The following is a 24,301-nucleotide window of genomic DNA, read 5'->3' as shown; positions in this document are numbered from 1 at the left end:
TGCAAACGTGCCTGGGCCAGCATTCTGGGTGTCCAGTAGACGGGCAAGGACGATGTATCAAACGCCCCCTCAGAGACCTTTTGGTCAATAGTCATAAATGTGGGGCCAGAGACGTACTCATCACCACTTTCATAGAAACAACCAGTGACAAGATTGTGCTTCCAACTCTGCTTTGCCCTCTCCCCACCCTAAGAAGCATAACAAAATTAAAAAAAATATTTAATCAACGTGTTACACATTTGTCACTTAGCACTATATAGACATCAGATTTGACACATTCTGGTCTTTCCTGTTTAGAGTATGATTCTCGAATACGCAAACAGCCGTTATCTCCAAAAAAAAAAAACGTATAAAATATAGTGTTATTTGAATACTCAATTGAAAGGAAAACACCGCTCTCAATTAGCTCTATTAATATTCGTTGCACCCCTTCCCCTGAACACATATCCACCGTTTAACAGTAGCTGGCTATTGGCTCTCCGCACACTGTAAAAGCTTTGCTCTACCTCAACACACACTACCATCATAACCAAGTATACAAACAGTTTCCATGAGAGAAACCAAGATCCATATCCTTCCCCCTCTTGAGACAGAGGCCGGCGGCACCGAAACAGCTGCAAGGCATCCCTTGAAGACAGCATTGTCGTCATCTCCGGCACCGGCTGCTCCCCCCGGCGGCCACTTGCCAGGCAGCCTCACCCACGGGGTTGTGATGGACAAGACACTGTCGAGCGCGGCCAACCTGATGAAGCTGCTCCCGAGCGGCACCCTACTGGCGTTCCAAGCTCTGTCTTCATCCTTCACCAACAATGGCACCTGCCTCCATACCAACAGATACCTCACCGCCGCCCTCGTGGCCGCCTGCACCATCTCCTGCATCTTCTTCTCCTTTACCGACAGCTTCAAGGGACGAGACGGCAAGATCTACTACGGGATCGCCACCACCAAGGGATTCCTGGTCTTCAACTGCGACGAAAAGGAAGACGACGAGGAGGCGAGGAATTGGAGGCTCAGGGACCTGGCGCGTCTCAGGATCAACTGATTAGATTATGTTCATGCCTTCTTCTCCGTCCTCGTATTCATGACCGTCGCCATCAGCAATTCCAATGTCCAGGATTGCTTCTTCCCAGACGCAGGTCCCAAAAACCATGCCCTTCTGGTGAACTTGCCATTGGGAACTGGCTTTCTATCCAGCCTTGTGTTTCTCATCTTCCCCACGTCTCGTAGGGGGATCGGTTACTCTGATTCTGCTCATTCATCAAGGCATTGATGAATAATTAAAAATATATAATCCACTTGCAGTCTTGCATGGCGATAAATGTAAAGCATATAAATGCGTTTGGCTATCATTCATTTATTCATAAATTTATTGTTACATGCATGGGTCTGATCACGATCGATCGTCTTGATCATCCACTGGTATGGGGACCTGTTCTCAAAGAAGTGGCCGTACGACCAAAAAGCCAAAATAAGAAAGGTTGGTCAAATTCTCTCAAGTCCAACTCGTAGTTATCATTTATCAATTAATGACTAGTTAACCAATGATTAGACAAATGGATCAGCTTTCTAGATTAAGACAGAACCAGAAGACCATTGATTTAATCAACAATCTGATTTAGCAAATTGAAATCCACATCCAGATCTCATTATGAGGATTAAATCCGGAAAGTATTAGATTTAGATTGGATATCCAATTATATCCGATCTGATTCCCAATTTGTAGATAAACACGGCAGTTGAATGTAATAACTGAGAGTAGGTAGCTTTTAAATTCGGAAACCTTTTGTCAATTATGCTAAAGCTATATGCTATGACGATCTCATGGTGAATTCGTTTGCATTTAGTGATTCCTCTAATAGTATTCCCTCTCCAAGGCAGAATTAAAATTCTGGAAAAAACTGGAAATCCATGAATCAATCCATTTCAGGTTGAACTGAATATTATTGAGGTTGATACTTTTTTATGCTTGTAACTGAAAATTTGGAGCTCGAGTCAGGTCGAATGCCTGATCCATTGACATTGGTCACAGTGCTAGCTCAGCTGGGTTTTTTACCATGATTGTGCTTGATCCAGCATTTTGTCACAACCTTCTGGTTACAGACGATTTACCTACTGCCTTTGGTAAAGTGACCAACCTAGGCACCTTTTGCCTTCTTTCTTAGACTGCATATGAGTCAAACAACTTCCTCCCTATCTTCTTCTTGGCCAAAATTCTCTCCCTCTCCCCGTCTGTCTTCCTATCCATCCTGATCTCTCCCTTTTCACTTCCAGAACCCAAATTTCGACCACCCATTTGCAGAGAACCACCAAAACAATGAGCCAAATGTCTGCTTCCTCTTCGATCTCGCCGTTCAGGGCAGCCAACCAAGATGGTGAAAAAGAAGCCACTGATTGTGTGCTTGATTTGCAGGCGATGGGGGTGTCGTCCGCGATGATGGTGTTGCTGGCGATGAGGACATATCCGGCCAGTTTGGGTGGGTGGGACCAGAGGGGGGGTCTCTCCAGTTAGGAAACACTATGATGAGAAAGACTCCTCTACCCTCACCTCCCTTCCCATGGATGAGTCTTTCCTATCAAAAGTTGTACAATTTACAAAATGTTTTGCAGCGAAACATTTTGGCTAGGTTGGAAATGTCAAAAAAAAAAATACGGTTTTCCCACCTCGGGTCCCTTTTTTACATATTTTTTTCTTCAAAACCAGACCTTAGTGGCGAGCTGAAAATTCTTTGATCAATCTAAACATCTGTCATCACCTGACTGTATGGATGTGATTTTCATTGTCAAAAACTTGCAAACACTTGATTTTTTTTTTGTGTTGTTTAAATTTTATAACGTAGAAATTTTCAAAAAAAATGACCGTTGACTTTTAGATCCTAATAAGATCTTATTTATCCATTAAAAACCGTGACCCAAGAGTTGTTTCCTAGGTTTCCCACCACAAAGATCACATATTTATGGCTAAAAACGTATTTGCATAAAAAAAAATTAGGTGAAGACAATGGGGAACCTGCAAAATAAAAACATGCAAAACGGATTTTTCTAGGTTACCCTTTGTTTATTCTAACTATACAGATGAGACGATTTGCTTGATTTCATAGGAATCAGCTTATGGATCATCAGTATGTAGCTAGATTTGTAGCACAAAGTCAATAACCCAAAATCACATAAAATTTTAACCCTCAAAAAATCATTTCTTTTCATCAAAAAAGCATGATTCAAGTTTTGCTTCTCAGCAAATTGACCATCCCACATTTACAGGGTTAGAATTGTGAAACAAATGTCACAAACCCAAATTTTGACTCATTTTCCATGCTCTATCACTATATATATGTATATAGAGAGAGAAAGATAAAGTAATGTGTAACTTCCAAAACATCTCGTACCCTTAAAAAAATGTACTTGTGTTTTTTGCTTAATCTAAACCTACAGTTTATCATTGCTTATTCACTAAAAATCATGATTTGGATCAATCAATTTAACAAAAAATCTTGACTTTTAGTCTATCAAGTTTTTGGTACAATATGAATGGTTGATTTTTTCTGTTGAACTAAAAATGATCTAAACATGAAAAATGTTTAAAGTAGGACATGTTTTTTTACTAAATAAGTATAGAGATCACGTTCATAAACTTAGATTAAGCAAAAACTACGTGCAGTTTTATAAAGGGGTATGGGACGCTCCGGGAGATAAATGATCTGAAAGCTACACATTTCTCTCTCTCTCTCTCTCTCTCTCTCTCTCTCTCTCTCTATATATATATATATATATATATATATATATATATATATATATATATATATATATATGTGTGTGTGTGATTAAATGGGTTTTCTCAACTTTTTTTTATTTTTTTTATTTTAACCATATAAATGTGATCTACTTGTTTGGATCAGCTTTCGGAGAACTCAATTGTGACACATGGGTAGGTTTTCACAAGGTTTGAGAAAATTGATGACACAAAATCTTCATAAATCTTTTGCTTTAAATATCATTTTTTAATTAAAAAAACATGATCCAACTGTCAATTCCCAGTAAAATATATCGTACACGTCTATGGGGTCATAATTGCAAAGGAAAAGTATGAAAAAAGCCATATAACATCGCTTATATATATATATATATATATATATATATATATATATATATATATATATATATATATATATAGTGATGCGTAGGAGCACAATCAGCATTGGAACGCTGCTAAGCGCAAGTGATAGATGCGCATAGTCTTTCTCCCGCAAAAATGTTGTCCAGCGTCAAAATCAACGAATAAAAGGCCTTTACCGCGGTCGAAACCACCACTAAACGGTCTTTTTAAAAATGATGCGTTTATTCCTTGAGGGCTTTACCAGCGATTTCAACGGCCGCTAAATATCTCAGTAACAAAAAAACAGACATTTAGTGGCGATCCAAAACACTGCTAAATGCCTCATTTTTTTAAAATTTTGATATTGAACAACATTTATGTGGGGGAAAAGACATTGAGCATCCATCACTTGACAGCAATGTTTCACTCATAACTGTGCAGCTACCACTTTTTCTATACACACACGAGAGAGAGATGTATCTTTGAATATATTCACTCAAGCATTTTATATAATGTAGTTAACTACTCATACATTTAATACAAAATAACAATTCATGCATTTAATAACAATGACATTGTCCACCTTTTTGCAAGTATTTATTCAAATATAAGAGTTTTTTTTTCAATATTTATTTTTCTTGTAGGTACTCGCAGGCCACTAGTCATCGTACAATCGAGACCATTTGGGAGTTTATTATGCCATGTATATTTTAATTACCCCAAATTATTAGTTGTACAGATCCCAAAAAGAGCAGTTTGTAACCGAGAGAAATTCTTCAAAACAACTAACCACTAATTCGGATGCATCCTAAACTTATTGTAGAAGTTTTGGTGATCTCTCACGCCGGTCTCCAAAACCAGCGCGTGATGGAGACCTATGGGATGCCTTGCCCCCAAAAATATTCATATGTCACTTGAGGCTTGTATATATCACCGACCTTCTCCAAGGTAGGCCAACTATAAATGGGTATAAGGGTTGTCATTTTAATAAAATTAATCATTTCATGTGTTTTCATGAGGTAACAATTATAGTCATACATACGCAACTCATTCAATATTGCTATGTATATACAAGTACTTCACCTATGAAGGCGGAAAAATATTTTAAGTTTATGTGTAAGCATGATTCATTTAATAACTGATATATATAAAAAATTCAGTACAATGATATTTTTCAATAATAATCACATGTTATATATTCATCAACATGCTTCATAGCAACAAAGGTTGCTCGAACCATGGCCATAGCCTAGCCATAATAATTCATTTTATAAACAATAATTTTAAGCATTTTAATTCAAAGACTGTGGGGTTTGATTAAACCCTAATCTCATTATTGAACAACAATCTTTATAACAAACATTCAAGCATAATAATTTGAATCGATACATGCAAACAAAAATCAATGAAACATTTGTGTCTGAGTTGGAGATGATGAATCAAATGGATAACACATGGACAATTGTGTTCTAACGTGGTCAATGGAAATGCTAGACAAGAACCCCATGTAACTGCCACATATAGGGTCAAGATAAGACTAAACAGTACATGGTGTCCTTGTTCAACACTGTCCACGAATCAATTATGTCTTTGGTCATGGATGCACTATCTTTTGGATATAAATGAAAAACAATGGACAACTTTTCCTTAAAATAGTGACAAAATTAAAGGTGATGAAGAAGCATGTAAACGTGGTTTAAAGTATGTAAACATGGATTAGGTTATGCAACTATAAATCCTCATCTACAATTCTGATGCAAGTATCTAGAATATATCTTACATTTGAAATTATAAGTTTTTGGTATAATAATTTACTTTGATTTTTATGTAGTAACTGGTATATTGAGGTAGGGCAAAACGATCACTATTGGTAGTACTTCAATTTATTCTGGTAAAATTTTTATTATATTAGATTATGTTTGCCTATATATTTCAAGGCAGCACTTGCCCTATATAAATTTAAAAAAAAAACATGTTAAGATAATCTATTATATTTATATAAAAAATCTAACACTTGTTTTAAAATAACTGTATTGTTATAAAACAAATTTACAGAGTTTTCTCTATAATGACTCAAATATTCGAAAAGGGTCCTGGATTCGATTTCAAGTTATAAAAATTTTGGTATGACTTTTCATCATAAAAATTTTAATAAATGTTTTTATGAAAATTTGCTCGAATGTCTGAAAATGGTTTCAAAAACTTTTGACAAAATCCCCTTTATAAAAATTCAAATTTTCTAAGATATTTATAAAATTTTTGACATAACCACTACTACAATACTTCGAAATTTTTTAAAGGTTTAAACAACATCCGTTCTATTTTTACAAAATAATGTCTATAGGTTTTTCTGAAATTTTAAGCAGCACTTACTCTATTTCTTTTGTAAAAACCCAAAAAATATTTCAGAAGTTTTGACAGAATTTATCCTATTTTAAAATAAAAAATTTGAGGATTCTTTTAAAAATTTTGATAAAACTTTTGCCATTTTAGTATGAAAATCTCAGGAATACTTTTCGAAATTTTGCAAGAACCTCCCCTATACGACAGCATAAATGTAATGAGATTTTGACAAAATCATCGCATTTTAGTCCATAAGAGAAATTCTAAGTGTGTAGGAAGGAGATAGAAAGTCCTACGAGCGCATACTAAGGTCTAGATGAGAAATATGAGCACTTTCTTATTTATAGAAATTTGGGCAAAACTTCTAAGATAGCGTTTCAGAATTTCTACCGAATTGAGTAGAACCTCTGCTAACCGAACTCAAAAAGTTGATTTTGAACCGCCAGCACTTCTTCGAGAAATCGAAGACCGTAGTTAGATAGAGACAAGGGGTGCGAAAATTTTTATCAAAACGAATCATAAAATCGATGAGGGTTTGGGTTAGAAATCTAGAAAGAAGAGGTTGGGGTTAGAGAGAGAAAGAAAGAATAAGAGAGAGAAGCGAGAGAGGAGCTAGAGAGAGAAAGGAGAGATGGGTTAGGTTAGAGAGAGAAGCAGGTGGGCGCTATTTATAGTCCTCAGAGGAGGTGGCACCCTCTCCCCCTCCCCCCAACCCTTTGCATGGGTGTAACGTCCCTAAAAAATCCAATCTTTTAAAACTTTTCCGAACCCTAAATTTTGAGAAAAATTTAAAAGTTTTTATTTATATAAACAATTCACATGGTTCCCAAAAGTAATATGCCTACAAGTTTATCTATGGCCACATTTCAAGCGTTTCAAATACTAGACGACCCACATGAGCGCAAGCATGAGTGTATATTAGCCCCCCAGTATCAGCATAGAAACAACTTGATTGGGACTATTACTCTAAGAGCTTCTCACATGTAAAAAAAAATACACGAAAGACAAAATGTATCAAGATTTAAGACAATTGAGGAGTTACATCAAAATTTAAAGTTCTAAACCATATGCAAGACTTAATTAGAATAAAATGACAGAATTTAAAAATATTCTCATTCCAAAAATATTACACTTCTTTAAATGTAAGGATTCGGATAAAAAATAAATTTTAGACATATTTTTAACTCTCTCAAAATTTTGCGTGATCCCTCCAAGACTCGAACTAGGTAAGAGTGGAGCCTTCAAGCACGTAGCAACTCGTGCTTCGCTTCAATCTTCCACGATGTTATCTGTAAATATTGTAGGGAATCAACCATATACTCGTAGGAAACCATAATTTAACTTGAAGAATGCAATTCAAGTTGAAATGATGCAAGCAAGTGTAATTCTCATCATTTTAGAAATGAGAGTCAAGGGAATCCACAACATAAAAAGAACATGATATTCAGTTACATAAACTATCATTCATTTCATGGTATTCATACTTACATCACTTGTATGCATGAAAACTCAAAATCATTCTCATTTTAATTCATGGTATTCAATTTTATAACAATTCATATACATGATAATCATTTGCATAAATGAATGAAACTAACAGTTTATAGCATATTTCAAAGTAAAGTAAAAGTGCAATTTATTATGCAATACCATTATTCACTTTCTTTATGCTCAAAAGAAATGTGCTTATGTCCAACTTATAACTAAGGCATGCATTATTTCAAATACATTTTCACATGTCATTTATCAAAATATTTATTTACTTTGCAATTCAAATATCATAATGGAATAGGTCTTATTTTGGCCCTACTTGTGTACCTCGCATACACAAGCACCTCACGTGCATCAACCAAGTTCTTGGCTTGTCACAACAGGTCAAATCATATGACCAAGCATAAACATATCTTTTTTATTCACATGTAAAAAAATTCATATGCAATAATCATGCAAACTTAAAAATCTTTACATATTCACAATATATGATTATGCATATGAAAACAGTTATCGTAAAAATCTAATTAATTGTTTCTCTTGTTATTCAAACTCGTCTGATATAAAAGAGGGTATAGACATTAAGAAACAATCATAGGAGTATCTATTATCTATGTATTTTTTATCACCCTCCTATGGCTTAACTGGGTCTTTCCTAAGCGATTCAATCCTGCAGTGCAGCGGTTCAAAGAACGGACCCATGGTCCCAGATATTTACCTACACTAAAGCAAAATCATCGACAAAAAATCGGGCATGCATCCCTAATTCTGCAGAGCGGTGGTACTACGACTTAGGACTCACTGGTAGACTTGTCCCCTAACTTCCGTGGGATGATGATAAGAGGCACCTTCAACCCTCAAAACACATGCCCCACGAGACTTGTACCGCCCTTCCCTCTTTTGGGAGGGCACGAGATCGGAATGAATCCAACCATCTGAGAGAGCTCAGCCTTGCCAGTGCCTCAAATTGATCCATGGTCCAGGGTTATCTTTACTATTAAGTCATAGGTTAGAGCCAAGCATTATATTCTCACAAGATAACCCTCTCATGCCCTCATGCATGAATTCAAAAGTCCATGTCACTTGCATAACTTAAACTTGCATGCTCTCATGCATGATATCAAAGTCTATGCCACTTGTATAATTCAAATTTATATACTCATGCATGATATAAAAAATGTATGTTACTTGCATAATTCAAATTCATATGATCCCATGCATGATATCAAAATCTATGTCACTTGCATAATTCAAATTTACATGCTTTCATGAATGTTCATAACAAATTTGTATTCATTTTCATGCATGACCCTATCATGTCATGTATTCAATTTTTAATATGATTGCATACATGGTTTTATCTCAACCATGTTTAACATAAAATGGAATCACAAAAACTATTATACATACATTGATAACTCAATATTTTCATCTGTAAAACCATCACATCATATTTACGCCCATTACAAGGATATTTAAAAAGATGAAATCATATTCACAAACAAGATACATTCATTTTAAGCATATTTTCATGATACAATTTCACAAGGAAGGCATAATCACATCGAAAATAACTTCATGAAAGCATGGATAGTCATGTCAAACATGGCAATACATTCGATCATTCATATCACAACAATATCAAACATGTATCTACAACAAACACACTTCAATATCTCACTAACTACAACCATGACTAGCAAGGTCTCTGAACTACAAAAATAAGATCACTTCTATTCTCATACATTCAAATCATGCTCAGCTGACCTCCAAACTCTAGTAAAACAGTCTTAGATATCCACAACTAAGTGAGTGTGTGAGCAGGAAAGTATTGCATCCAAGAAAGTAAACAACATATAATGCACTTGCATCACTGACTCACCACGGGTATTTACCTGATTTGCATGCTTTTGCATTTGTATCTTTTTTATTTCTTTTTGCATGGCATTTTTAGTTGCATATGATATTTAGCACTAAGCATTGCACAATTAGCTCAGCTACGCACCTGCAATGCACATTTATATAGGCAAAAAATATAATTCTAACATTTAGATTTCTATCATACAACATGAATAGCATTCCAAAACTTTAGTTTAGGAATCCTACCTTTTCGATGCAACGAAAGGTAAAATGAAACTTGAGTGTCCGAAAGTCCAGTGCAAGTGCTACACAACATGATCTACTCGTTCCTCTCATAAGGAGAGAATGCTATAGCTGCACACACATAATGACCAACTTATCTAAACACGATCTCCCATATGAGCGATAAAATAAAAATGAACTTCAGTAATCCCAATTTGTGAAAACCTCAAAGCGATACCCTAATAAGTCCCAAAGTAAGTTGGAGAGCACCCTGAGGTTGCACACTGCTCGCGCATCAACCCAATGATGGCACACACATCGAGGTACCAGATTCCAACAAAATATATATATATATATATATATATATATATATATATATATATATATATATATATATATATATATATATATACTCATTAGAATCAAAACCAAACCAAGAGAACAAAATGGGAACCGACAAGGTAAGGGATACCCCTGCTATCTAGCACAACAGCTCTGCATGATTCCCAATTGGGAATCATGGTGCGCAGACTACACAGTGAAGCAAGAAGGTAATCGGCTAATCACAAAAAGAAAACTCAGCAAACGAATCATGCATTCACGAATTTAGGCATAAAGCAGTAAAAAGGGTGACAAGAAAGCTAATCCCTATCGGTTAGGGGCTCAGTTTCTAAGCGAGGAAACATGCAGAAATTCTAGAAAACCCTGATTAGAGTTAGGCGACAAGAAACAGCAAGAACCTAAATAGCATTTTACTAACCAGTGAAGTCCCGCCCCCCCCCTTTGTTGGAGATCATTTTTCGACACAAACGTGAATCTGGCAGCCTACTGTGGCTCGAATTCTCCGTAGATGGAGGAAATTGAACACCAAATAAAAAAAAAACATGATTACAGAGTGCATGGCTGAATAGAGAGCAAAAAAAAATTGGATGAGGTTTAGTGACTCACCGAAAAAAAATTTACGGCGAAGGGTGGGGCTTAGCTGGGTTAGCAGATGACGGCAATTTGTCGTTGTCCTCCGACAATAGATGCCTGAACAAGGGAGGAATGAAGGTGGCGATGGCAGACCCAGGTGCCGACGATGAGACATGGCACCATTTCCGGTCAGTGCTCGGACGAAAAGGGGAATGCAGCGACAGACCAGAGAGGAGAGAAGAAGAAAGAAGGGGAAGAAGAAAAAGAAGGTGAGGAAGGGGCCGTCGGTCAGCGTGGGTCGGCAACAACCCTACATTGAAGGTCTGCAGACAAGAGAGGACCTCTCAGCCTCGAGGTTGATCACGCAGAGGAGATGGGGTTCACGACGATGGTGCAACTCTGGTGGTCTCCGAACGGGGAAGGAAAGAGGAGAAGGGGAGGAGAATAAAAGAGGAAAGGAAATAGAGGAAAAGGCAGCGGTGGTCACGGTGGCGGCGCAGCTCCAACCGATTGGCACGTGGAGAAGGAAGGAGGAGGAGGAGCAGCAGAAGGCTCGGGAAGGGCAGTTGCGAGCAATGAAAGGAGGAAAATGAGAAGGGGGTAAAAAAATTGGTTAGGGTTTTACGGGTGAGGGGGGGATATCGGGTCCAGATCGGATCTGGTTTGGGTCCATTTTGGCCCGACCCAAGGAACAAAAAAGAACTTTAAAAAAAATATAGTAATAATAAAGCAAAAAGAATCTATATAAAAATTAAAGCAAAAATAAAATTCAAAAAAAAAGATAAACTAAAATTAAGTCTATTTAGCGAATAACAATCTTATTTTAGAAGGAAGTTTGGTTCTAAACAAAAAAATATTTAATTAAAACATTTCCCGTAGTTAGTTTTATGAATAAAATACCCTTTTTATAAAATTATTCCAAAAATCATTACAATGTGTCTTGTTAAGTTCAAAACACCTCAAACACGCTTAAGTGAGTTGGTGATTTATTAAAATGATTAAATTAAATATTTTAATAATATATTATTTACATAAATTATTGAAATGACCATTTTACCCTTCTTTATCGGAAAGATAAAATTAAGCATATAAAACACTTCAAATTTACAATAAAAGATAAAAAATATATTTTTAACTCAAATTAAAGTGATTTTTTTATTTATTTTCTCTTAAAAATTTAGAGGTTTTACAGTGGGGCCCACACACACCCTCGATGTCAACTAAATAGAAAGGGAGAGTGAAACTTATCTCTTTCCTCCAAAAACTATGGGCAAAAAACCATTAAATTTGATGGTTTTAATGGGCCCAGTTTTAAAATCATTGGCCAAAACCATTGAATTTGATGGTTTTAGATTATTTTAATATTATTTGTTTTTATTTTATTTATTAAATCTTTTTAATCCTATTTATTTTTACTAAGCTAGCCTCGGTCCGGTTTCACATAACTAGATTGTTACTTGTGTTGTGAAAATTAGTTTTTCCCCCTTTTATAGTTCAGGAATTTACCTGAACATGCCATTGGGATGGCAAATTGCTATTTTACTCTTGACAATTTTTTTAATTTCCTAAAAATACTTGTAACATAAAAAATACCGTTTTACCCCTTTATGGTCAGGGAATTTAGCTGAATATATCATTGGGTGGAAAATCAGTATTTTGCCTCTGATAATTTAATTATTTACTAATATGTTCCTCGAATGTCGATCCAGATAATTATCTAGATCTATTGAAAATATTTGTTTGGATAATATCCAGATCTATCAAAAGTTTGCATACATGTTTAGATCAGTGTTTGGATCCAATAATTATTCAAATCAGGATTTTAAGACTTTGAATCATGTCCAGACTAGTTCAGGATTTGTAAAGGCTTGGTTTTCAGAATTTATTTAACATTGGAAATTTTTGGGTATTACAGGAGTTGCCTGCTCTATTCTGAACGGAGCATTTTTTACGACACCAATGTCCACAAACAACAGAGCATAAGAGCACTAGCAGAGACCAGGGCACTCCTCTGATTCAAGGCTTCCAAACATAATCTTAATGTCATTCATAATTTGTGGCTTCCTCTCATTGAGGCATATTAGGCTTGCCAACGTCTTGTTAACTTACACCGAATATTTATGAAAAAATGATTGTACTATACGATAAAAATGGTGTATTTTCTTAAAAAACCTATAATTTGTTAAAATTTGCCCGATGACCAAAGTCATAGAAAATTATAAGAACCTCTTTTCTTTAACCCTCACTTAAATGTATGTTCGCACATTTTTTTTTTTAGTCTTCACGAAGCACACAAAAATAAGTTTTATGAACCTCCTTATGATAGTAACTTTGTAAAATTGCATGTATCGAGTACCTATATCATTGAAAACTCTGTGAACTGACATAGAATAAATATGACTCTTTGAGGGTATAAAAAGTAATTGTCCACACTCTAAAGCTATTTTTGCATATTCTAGAGTTTCTTTGTGGTCACTTTCTTGATCTTTTGCAAAAAAAATGTCAACTTTTTCATCAACTATTTTCGACCATTGTTCTAATGATTCATCGATGGCACTTCATCGTTGAATTTTTCATATTCATCGACGATGAGTTTTTCAGTAAGCACATTCTTAACAATGAGTTTTTCTATTGAGCACAATATTTCTAATGAGTTTTTTGGTAACCCTTTTTCTTAAGCTGTTGCATTTTCTCTCGTGTTCCTCTCAATGTCTTTTATACAGAAAATATTCATACAATCAATGCAATGAAAAATATAAGAAACCATAGTAGCATTAATTTACCTTCCTAAATGTTGGGTTTTATTGACACAACTAATAGTGGTTCAACTACTTGATTTAATGGCTTGAGGCACTTGCTTCTACAGTGCGATAACGAGTTAACCACACTTTGGTGATGGCTATGAGCACTTTCATCTTCTAATGCTTAGATGTATTGCATTTTTTTCTTATTTGATACAATTAAACATTATTTTATGTTTTTTTAAGCATATTTTTTAGTTTAGCTTTTTTGAACTACATACAAACATTGTTTGATGGCTATGATCACTTTTATCTTCTAAATCCTAGAGGTTTGAGGATCATGTTTTGAGTTTAGTTCACTGCTTAATTTTCTTTAAGTTGGTTTGTATGCAGTGGTGTTGCTACTGGTGTAGTAATGGTAGTTACAACTAATAATTTATTCTCATTGATGAATAAATTTTATGTTTCTTAGTATTGTGTACACTTTAATCTAAAAGGTTAAATTTTATGCTTCTTAGTGTTGAGTTTGTAGAGTTCGACACAATATGGCAGCTGAGAAGTCTATGTCTGAGGGGTGCACACTCATATCATTTGTTATTGTTGAAGCACAACAAAAAAAATGCCAAAAAATAAAAATTATGTATTGGGTCATCCTATGTACTATGATGTATGTAATCAACTTGACACATGAATAGAGAAAAAGCCTACTGTGTGGCCAAATTACTTGTCTGTTATTTACCAAAAAAAAATGCAAACCCAATTATGAGTCACTCTCAAAGTAAAGGCACAAAACACCTGAAATATTGGCCAAATTACAGTTAAGCACAAAATTGAAGGAGAATGTGCAAAAAAAAAGATGAAGAGTTTGTTGCTACAATCATGTCTCCCATCCCAAAAGTATCTAAGGAGAGAGAAGTGGAGGGAGACTAAGCAAATAAGAAGTTTGACCCATGCACTCACTCAAGGTTGTTAATATCAATGATCGAATAGATGAAGTTGAAGACATGGTCATGGAGAACGTTGATGATAGAGAGGCAGAAGAGGCCTCAACAAAGAAAATGGGAAGAGGCACCTCAGCAAGAGGAGGATGCAGAGAAGAAAGTGCAAGCTTCGAGAAAGAGATCGAAGCAGGGAAATGTTTGGTGCTCTTGGACAGGTACTTTGGTCATTTGTTATTTTGTATGTAAATATTTCTAAGTTGTTTGCAAAAATTTTCTATTTTAAATTCCATCATGTATTAAATTGTCATATATATATATATATATATATGTATATTGTATGAGCCGCAAGGCAAGGAGAGTGATCTTGCATGCCACATGCATCGGTTCTACTGGTTCCAAGTGTGGCAGTGGTTCTTATATCTATCGGATAATGCGAAGGACATGCTTGATCGTATTCAATTTTAAAAATTCTTGGAGATCACATCATGAAACATCAGTCACCCCATCATAGAGGTCATTGTGCAATTCTGAAATGTGGCAACCAACATATTCCAATTCGGAAATATTGAGATGACCATCACGTTGGAGGACGTAGCACGAATCATCGAATTTAAGTGTCATGGGGAGTTAATGAGTGAACATCGATGAGGAGATTTGAAGTACATGTGTGATATTTATTTAAGAACTAAGGATGATATATTTCTAAGAGAATGGTTAAAGTTATCATGGTTGAAAAGTCACTTTGACCCTAGCAAGGTGAGGAAAGTAAAGGAGAAACTACCATGTATTAGAGGGAAGGCTGGTACTTGTATGAGTTAGTTAATTCTAGCAATAAGGTAAGCCATGACGAACACATGGATCTTACCAAGTGCAGGTTCAGTGAAATTGTATTAATGATATTGTTGTACTTTAGTGCTTTGCATGCTCACATAATGACCAGAAGAAGTTAATTCTTTTAGAGACTAAGTAGTTGTTGCATGTTTTAAGATTCATGAGAGTTTAGGTTTTGAATTCAATTTGTCTATGTCTCTTATATGTTTGTACGAACATCATTTGAGTAGTTCATGCATGTATGCATGCACACACACAAAAGCTATTTTAGTTGCAATCATACCCAGTGGTGTGCTCATGGTTGTAATATGGAATCATCTTCCTGGATTTCATATGAAAACACTGGGTTGTTCATGACTTCTGTTATCACTAATAAGCATCAGGAAAAGCTAATATGCAGCGAGAGAAAACCAGAAAAAACTAATATGCTTGGTAAGTAGTCTTTCTAGACATTTCATACTTCAACATGTGAAAACAAATTTGAGATTTTTAATTTGATTACCGAATTGGGGATATCCCCTTTTTTTATTTGCACTTGATTTAGATAATGCCACTTGTAGTTATTAGGGTGAGTTATGCATACCTAGGTTTGCTTGCTTGAACTCATTTGGCTTTTCAATGGAGTATGTATTGCTTTACTTACCTTTTATTTTGGTGTCCTACCTTTTAAATTCTTTGGTTTCCTCCTGTACATCGAATTGAATTTGGTTTACTTATTCTTTTTTATTAGATTGCTTCTTTTAGATTTTCTTTCTTATAACTCAATATTCATATTGTTGTCCCCTTAAGTTTGATGGATCTGGTAGCTATTTTCTGATTTTGGACGTTGAATTTGGCTTGATTTTGGGTTCATTTCAGACTTCTATGAGATCAAGGATGAATCTAGTGTTGTTGTCTATATGAAGTTTCAAAGACAAAAATTTCAAGATAAAAAATGGTTGCAGTTTAATGTGCTTAGACACCTGGTATACCTTCCCTTTGTTTAGATAAGTTAGACATTGCAAAGACACTTTCAAATCTAGGTTGCATGTCCTTGATTTTTTTGCTTAGGCTTATCCTATAAATAGGCTGGTGTAAAATATGGTCATTAACCGGATACAACACAAGAGACCAATAAATGGCCTTTAAGTGGACATGATGGCCCAGTATTCAATCCTTAAGGGGACATGATATATTAGTTTGATGTGTTCATTATGTCAGCATTTTTAATGCCTATTTTGTTTATTTTCAATTCTAGTTTTTCTTCTTTGGATTGGGTTACCTTAGTACGAGGGAAGGTTCTCTTTACTTTAGAAGGAATAAAGAAACATAGAAGTGAAGGTGGATTGTTGTATCTTCAGCATACCAGTTTAGTACTTTTCACATTGTGTGATTTTTTCCTCTTGATATTGTGTTTTCCTATGTCTGCGTGTGTGGGGTGGGGTACACACGTGCCTATTAGATATACATGCACACTCCCATAGATACTCACTTTGCATATTGTGTTGTATAATATAGTACATCCATCATGCATAAATAAGCTTGAATTTGTTTCTTCTTGCTTTTTAATTGGCTCTCCTATGTTTGTTTTCAAATAGGCTCTTATGAGCTCGAGTTATTTGTAGTCATGAACTGTTATGGTCAGATGGTTGAGTAATGAAAATCTTAATAAAGGGTCTGTGGTTTAAATCTTATTCCTATCTAGATTAAAAGCTCCATCCATAATGTTTTTTTTTCCTACATCTTATGTTTGTCATTGATAACTCTCTGATTTTGTTGTTGATAGGTTGTAGCTATAATTGTGTGCTTCTTTTTAATTGATGTATTTTTACAAATGGTGCAGGGAAATCTTGTCTTCAAAGTAGAGATCTCGAGTAGTATTTTTATTACATTCGAGACAAGAAATACGCAAATAGGCCTAGAAAAAATAGAGCAACATTAGTTAATTTTTTGTTTGTTTTTTTTGCAAATTTATACTCTATAACAATGAGATCCATGTCTCGCCATTATAAGCGAGATCCATGTCTTGTTGTTATAACCTATAATGGTCAGACAATTTTCCCTGTTATAGCCTATAAAGGCAAGATAGAGATCTCACCGTTATAGTGTTGAGCCAGGGATTTCACCGTTAAAGATTGTCACGCCGCTATTGGTGTTCTCATTTTTTATGAGATTCGTCACTGGTGTTGGTTCACCCTTTAACAACGAGCTATAAATGTTACCATTATTACTCAACAAAGACCAATTTTTTTGGTGACTTGTCAGTGAGAATTTTCACTATTATAGTCCTATAGCGGTGAAAAATAAGGCAATAGCGACAAGATATATTGTTGCTATCGACCTGCATCTTTAGAGTGTATAATTTACCTGTTATAAAAATAAACATGCTCATACATATATTCAATTATTAATTTAAAAATGAACATGTTCATACGTACATTTATTCATTCATTCGTTTAAAAATGAACCAATTCATACATTCATTTATTTCATTCATTCAAAGTAAACATGTTCATTTATTTTGACATTCATTCTAAAATGAACTTGCTCTTTCATACGTTCATTTTTTGCATTCAATATGAATCAACGCTGACATTCATTTATTTATTCATTCATTCATCACCAAATAACATACTTATACATATATTCATTCAAAAATGAACCTGCTCATACATACATTCATTTGTTTATTAAAAAATAAACTCGCTCATACATACATTCAAACATTAATTTTAAATTGAATATACTCATATGTATATTATTTATTTATTCGTTTAAAAATGAACTAGTTCATACATGCATTTGAAATGAACATACTCAGTCATTTCATTTATTCTAAAATGAATCTACTTTTACATACATTCATTTTTTGCATTCAATATGAACCAACTCTGACATTCATTCTTTCATTCACCATCAAATGAATATGCTTATACATATATTCATTGAAAAATAAATCTACTTATATATGCATTCATTCATTTGCAATAAGTTAGTGATAGACTCACTTATTGCTTCTTGATAACATTAGCATAGTTATCGATAAGCTCAGCTTGATGTCATATAATGAACTCATTTGCAACAAATACATCCTTTAGCACACAAATTTCATCCTATGCAAGGACCCGCCCTGCATCTACTCAGCTTGCAGTCCTTTGCTTTTGACTCATCGACCCACGTTCCTCCTCCTCTTCAATGGCCCTCTTTTCAGAGAAATTTCCTATAAAATGTTGGGATTGAGCAGCTACACTCATCATCATTGTAAGTACTATGGAGGACAACCAGATGTCTTCGTTGTTGTTGCACTAGTCTTCAAGTTCATAGAAGAATAGGATGGGGTAATCCTTTGTCCTATACTTTATCAGCGAGACGATTTTGCTAATTGCGCCAGGGCGGCCACTTGGCTGTCTAAATTGTCGAACCACTCAGCTAACCATTTGGCACTCAACTTCATTCATGTTGTGCAACCAAATGTCTATCCTCGCTATGGCCTTTGCTTATATAACCACATCCAAATTCTCCTCATGTTGCTCTGCATCTTCGTGGGATACTATTTTACATACATAATGAACATTCATTTATGGTTAGTCTTATATTACATGACTTACATGATGAAAATTCATTTGACCTACATCTGAATTCTCCTCATGTTGCTCTGCATCTTCATAGGGGCACTACTTTACCTACATAACGAACATTCATTTATTGTTAGTCTTATATTGCATTACTTATAAACAAGTATGAAATATTATAGTATTTGGTAAACAAATAAAAATATTTTCAGCAACAATCTCAATCACAAAACTTATATATGTGAAGCATCTAATGCACCACAGCTACTTGAAGATTAGAAGGAAAGAGAAGGACTAAAGAAACAAAAAATGTAACAGCAAGTGCATTCTTGCATTAAGACATGGCAAGAAAGCAACCAAATTTTCTCAAAGTTGATTTGAGTACTCCAAAGAAGGAAGCCCATCTTGAACAGAAACCAAGGCTATTTTTACTAAGACACCACACTAAGGCACAAAATGCAAAATAACTTAAGTATTAATTCTTTCATAGCATGATAGAAGAAATTAAAAACAAAGAAAGGGAAGACATATAGACCAAAACACAGAAGAAAATATCATTAGAAATGACCTCAAGAATATGAAAAAACTTAAAGTTCCAAAATGTTTAAAAACACTCAAAATAGGAAATCATGATGTATCCAACTTTAATGAGGAAGCATACTCTACTAACCCACAGGAAAAAAATCCAGAAGAAACTCCCATTTTGTAGACAACTCTTGGCTGAAAAATTTGCCAATAGGTTAGCTTTGACTCTGACTCAGATCTCTCCCTACTTTTCACTTCTTATAAGCTAATCCAAAAAAGAAAAAGAAAAATGAACCAAAACCCAAAAAAAGTCACTCAAAATTGAAGTTGCATTCCGATAGAAAAGAAGTGAAGATCATGAGATGAAATAGAGTGTGATTTCAAACTTTTTTGGCAAAAGTAGACCTTCAAAATAACCTCATAAAGGGGACGATGAAGATGATGATGATCAAACTAATGATGAAGTTGAACATCACACAAAAAGATGCACAACTATGTCTGGTCGAAAAACTAGATAGTCCAACGAGAGTTCTTCCATCTGATAGAGTTCGACAACCTTAAACTCTAGCAATTGTCGACAAACAATCTGCATAGGAGCACCACAATGGATCGTATGATCTATTGATTCACTGGGACAGAGGACAGAGTAAAGATGGAGATGAAAAGAGAAAATTATATCTCCTCCTTTCAATCTAGGGTTTCATTCTAGCTCCTTCCTCTCTCATCTCTCACTCTCTTCCCTCTTTATCACAAAAGAAGAAAAAAAAGAAGAAGAGGAGGAGGAGGGATCTGCGTAAAATTGTTTCACCTTTAAAATCAACAAATAATATATGCCAAAAGATCAAAAATAATCGATGCGCATGCTCTCTCAGAACCCTAATCAACAGAAAAATCAACTAAATCAAACTTGATTTCTCCTACAAACATTAATAAGGGTTCGAAAGGCATTAATATGATGTTCAAATCGTAGAAACATCGACAGAGCTATCATCGGAGTGACGCATCTCAAGAGATCTAGGGACCTTGAGCAAGGGAGATTACTTGCGTTGCAAGAGGTGGGAGGGTCCTTCTGCATGTCTTTGAGCTACTTCAGGATCCGCTTTAACGCCATGGCAGAGCAGCCCTCTAGAGAAAAACCCTAGATCTCACAAAGGAAGAGAAAGAGATGAGTTACGCAGAAGATGAATCGTTTTGATAATGGATAGAGAGTATAGTCATTGTGTCATTACGTCGAGTGATCGAAGAAGCCATCAACGATGTCAGAAAACTCCATGGATCTAAGGGATGGGGAGTCGCAACAGGTGCATATTTACAAGAGGATGAGCGAGAGAGGAAGAGGGTTTCTTATAAAAAAAGGAGGGTTTTTTTTAACTCGTATACCCTTTTTTCCTCACATTGGATCACTAATTGGACCTCATTGATGACTCTCTATTATGATCATTTTGTTGTTGACATAACTGTCGTCGTTATAGAGTAAAACCCTATAATGCAAGAGCCAAATCTCGTCATTAACAGCAGAATCTTCTGGCCATTAAATATAGTCATTAAAGTATTTTAACAGCAATATCTAATCGTCAGAGAATCTGGTTGTTATACATAAGTTTTTAACAACAAGATATGTGCAGAGGCAAGACATTACAGGGGATATCCAGCTCGCCATTATTGATGAAGCTAATAGCAGTGAGATTCATGGTCATAGTAGAGTAATAGCAGAGAGATTCATGGTTTGCCATTATTGATGAAGCTAATAGAGGAGACAAAAATCTCGTTGTTATTGCTTTATCAATAGCAACAAGATTTTTTCTTGTTGAAAAAGAGTCGCCACTATTAACCCTCATCCTTGTAGTGATAATAGAAAATGTTGGATTTGTGACTTTGAGATCATGCAGAACTCTGCAACAAATTATTCTGATCATGTGAAACTTTTTAACAAATTATTGCAAACAATAACGAATATATACGATGTAAAAGAAATTTGAGACATTCGCAACACACAATAAGTTTTTTTTCATATATGATTTCAATACAAGATATGTAATTTTAACCTAAGTATTTCACAACAAGGATGGTGCGAGGATGCGGAACTCCGCAAAGAACGGTCCCTCTCTACCCACTTGTCAAGTTTACTCTGAACTACATAGTAAGAAGTATCACCGAGTGTATAATTTTTCTTCTTTGACTTTTTTTGTCAAGTGTTCCCTATTCATGTTTATAATACATGATACTTAACAGATAAACAACTAAATTTAAGCATAGTGGCATGTCTATTGTTAAGGAAACAAAGCGACAAATAAATACTCATTGACAAATTATTTAAATAAAGAAAAATGGAATACACTATTGAACATGCCAAGACAACTTGAAAACCATGTAATTCTTCTACAAAATAATTTATTCATGTCATTGTTTCAAAAAAAAACTAATTCAACCTTTAAAGATGTGCTTATCAGAAAAACTCATTATTGATGATTCTAAAAGTTGTTGATGAAGTGTCGTTGCTGATAACATCATCGATGAATAGCCAAAAAATATTTGCCAATAGTCGCCAAAAAAATTGTCGAGCGAAGAACATTGGAGATCACAAAAAACCTTAGTTTATGCAAAAATAGTCCTAGAAAGTTAACATGTGAAGAAAATGATCTTCACAAGTCATTCCTCAAATTTGCGAAGGTAGTACCTTATTTGCGAAGAAAACAACCAGTGCAAAGGTCAAGGATATTTGTGACAATAATATGTGAATGTCTTCACACAATTGTGGACCTCCTTCAGAATCATTTACTTAAAGGAGATTTGCATGGTAACTCGCAAATGTCGTACTATATATGTGAAGGTACTTAGTACCTTGTTTGTGAATACTGACCAGAGTGTATAGGTCGAGGACATTCACAAACACTAATATGTGAATGTCGCCACACATTTGCGAACATCCTTGAGGATCGCAAATGTCATACTATATATGTGGCAGTAATACTTTATATGTGGAGCTCTCCTAGAGTGCGAAGGTCGAGGACATTCACAACATTAATATGTGAATGTCGTCACCTATTTTCAGACCTCGTCGAGGATTAGTTACTTAAAAGAAGATTCACACATTATCTCATGAATGTCATACTATATATGTGAATTTTGTATGGTATTTGCGAAGTTATGCTGGTTTCAATTAAAGGAAGTTCACAAATTTAGTTATGTGAAATTTGTGAATTCGTGACATCATCATGTGAATCTACATTTTAGTGAGCAGTTACGAGATCCAGACAGCTTATCGATATATTGCATGAATATCAAGAAGTTTGTTCATGCGAAGGGTAAAAAAGTAGTAAAAAGTCAAGCATTTGTGATTGTGGACATTGGGCGAATTTTATAAAATTGTGGGTATTTTGAAAAACGTGTTATTTTTTTAAAGACTACGATCAATTTCCGTAAATAAAACCCCTCTTGCTTTTGCCTTGTCCTGCCCAACTCATGGTGCAAATGGTTCGGAGTTCAAAGCCGATCTGGACCATTTCTTCGAACGCAGGCAACTCAAACCCTGGTTGTGTGGTTGGAATTAGAACATGTATGGTCAAGTCTTTTGTCCAACCAAAATATGGATTTAAGTTAGACCAAGACAATTAAATGCGTCGTGTATGCTTCTTATCTTTTAAAAGTGAGAGGGTTGTGTATGTTCGCCCCCGATGATTCACTGAATCCCACGTCTGTGTTCGGGGCTTTGAATGAGCACCATGTATACAAGCACATGGGGCTCGTATTCCCGTGTATGTTGACATAACTTTGCATCGGACTCTGGTGTTGTTGCAAAGACTTAAGTACCCTTTATTGCTATTCTTCTCATAAAGTGATGGTTTGAGAAAATGACAAAAATGCCTTTCATTCAAAAAAGAAAAAACAAATAGTTCAAAAAAAGGACAAACATGTCCTCCATCCAGAAAGTCGAGGATGATGTTGACTCTTCAAAGTCTTCTTCTTTTTCTGTTCAAAAAAAGGACAAATATGTTTTCTTCTTCTTTCTCCGTAAAACACTGTAAAACCCTTTCTCTCTCTAGAGAAGAAACATGTTCATCTCGTTCCGGTGACGGGTGTTCTACGAAATGTAAATCCCCCCTTCTGTAAGGGCAAAAGGCCATGAACACGTTGGGAGGAGCCCTCAGACCCCCCTACTTGTAAGGGTAAAAGCTCTGAATCAGACTCCATAACTCTTCAAGTTAAATGATGCTACCCACACTGGGAGGAGCTCTCAGACCCCCCTTTCTGTAAGGGTAAAAACTCTAAATCAGACTCCACAACTCTTCAACTCCAGGGAACGAGATGAACACCCGTCACCGGAACGACGGCTCCGCTGAGACCTCCTCGCTAGGGAGAAGAAGACGACGTGGTGGAGCTTCTGCTGGCCATCCTCAGCGCGACTGCACCGACTGGGTTGCTGTCGAGGAGGAGGGCGAGAACGGTGACTCTTAGCTTGGGCAATATTTTTTTTTATGATTGTGGTTGTAATGTATCGTTGAAGTTAAAATGGGGAATGAAATGACAATAGAAATTGCTGAAAATTTACAGAAATAAACTAGACTCAATAACGAAGACACCACTTTTTACGGATTTGGAATATGACCTCCGGTTAGGGAGATATGACTCTGACAAGTTGATCCTAATTTGCGGAAGACACTACAAATCGCTATAGCGATTTGCGGAAGACACTACAAATCTCTATAGCGATTTGCGGAAGACACTACAAATCGCGGATTTGGAATATGACCTCCGGTTAGGGAGATATGACTCTGACAAGTTGGTCCTAAT

The 24,301-nt window shown here is 35.4% G+C and overlaps 1 pseudogene; it reads left to right on the top strand.

Annotated features, from left to right (window-relative positions):
* Positions 1-458: 458 nt before the first annotated feature.
* Positions 459-1,270, top strand: LOC149842322 (protein DMP2 pseudogene; annotated as a pseudogene).
* The last annotated feature ends 23,031 nt before the right edge of the window (positions 1,271-24,301 follow it).

This window comes from Nuphar pumila, chromosome 3 (genome assembly GCF_984573655.1).
Source record: "Nuphar pumila chromosome 3, dmNupPumi1.hap1.1, whole genome shotgun sequence".
Taxonomy (NCBI): domain Eukaryota; kingdom Viridiplantae; phylum Streptophyta; class Magnoliopsida; order Nymphaeales; family Nymphaeaceae; genus Nuphar; species Nuphar pumila.
Note: the sequence above shows the minus strand (reverse complement) of the source record. Positions and strands in the feature narration are given on the sequence as shown.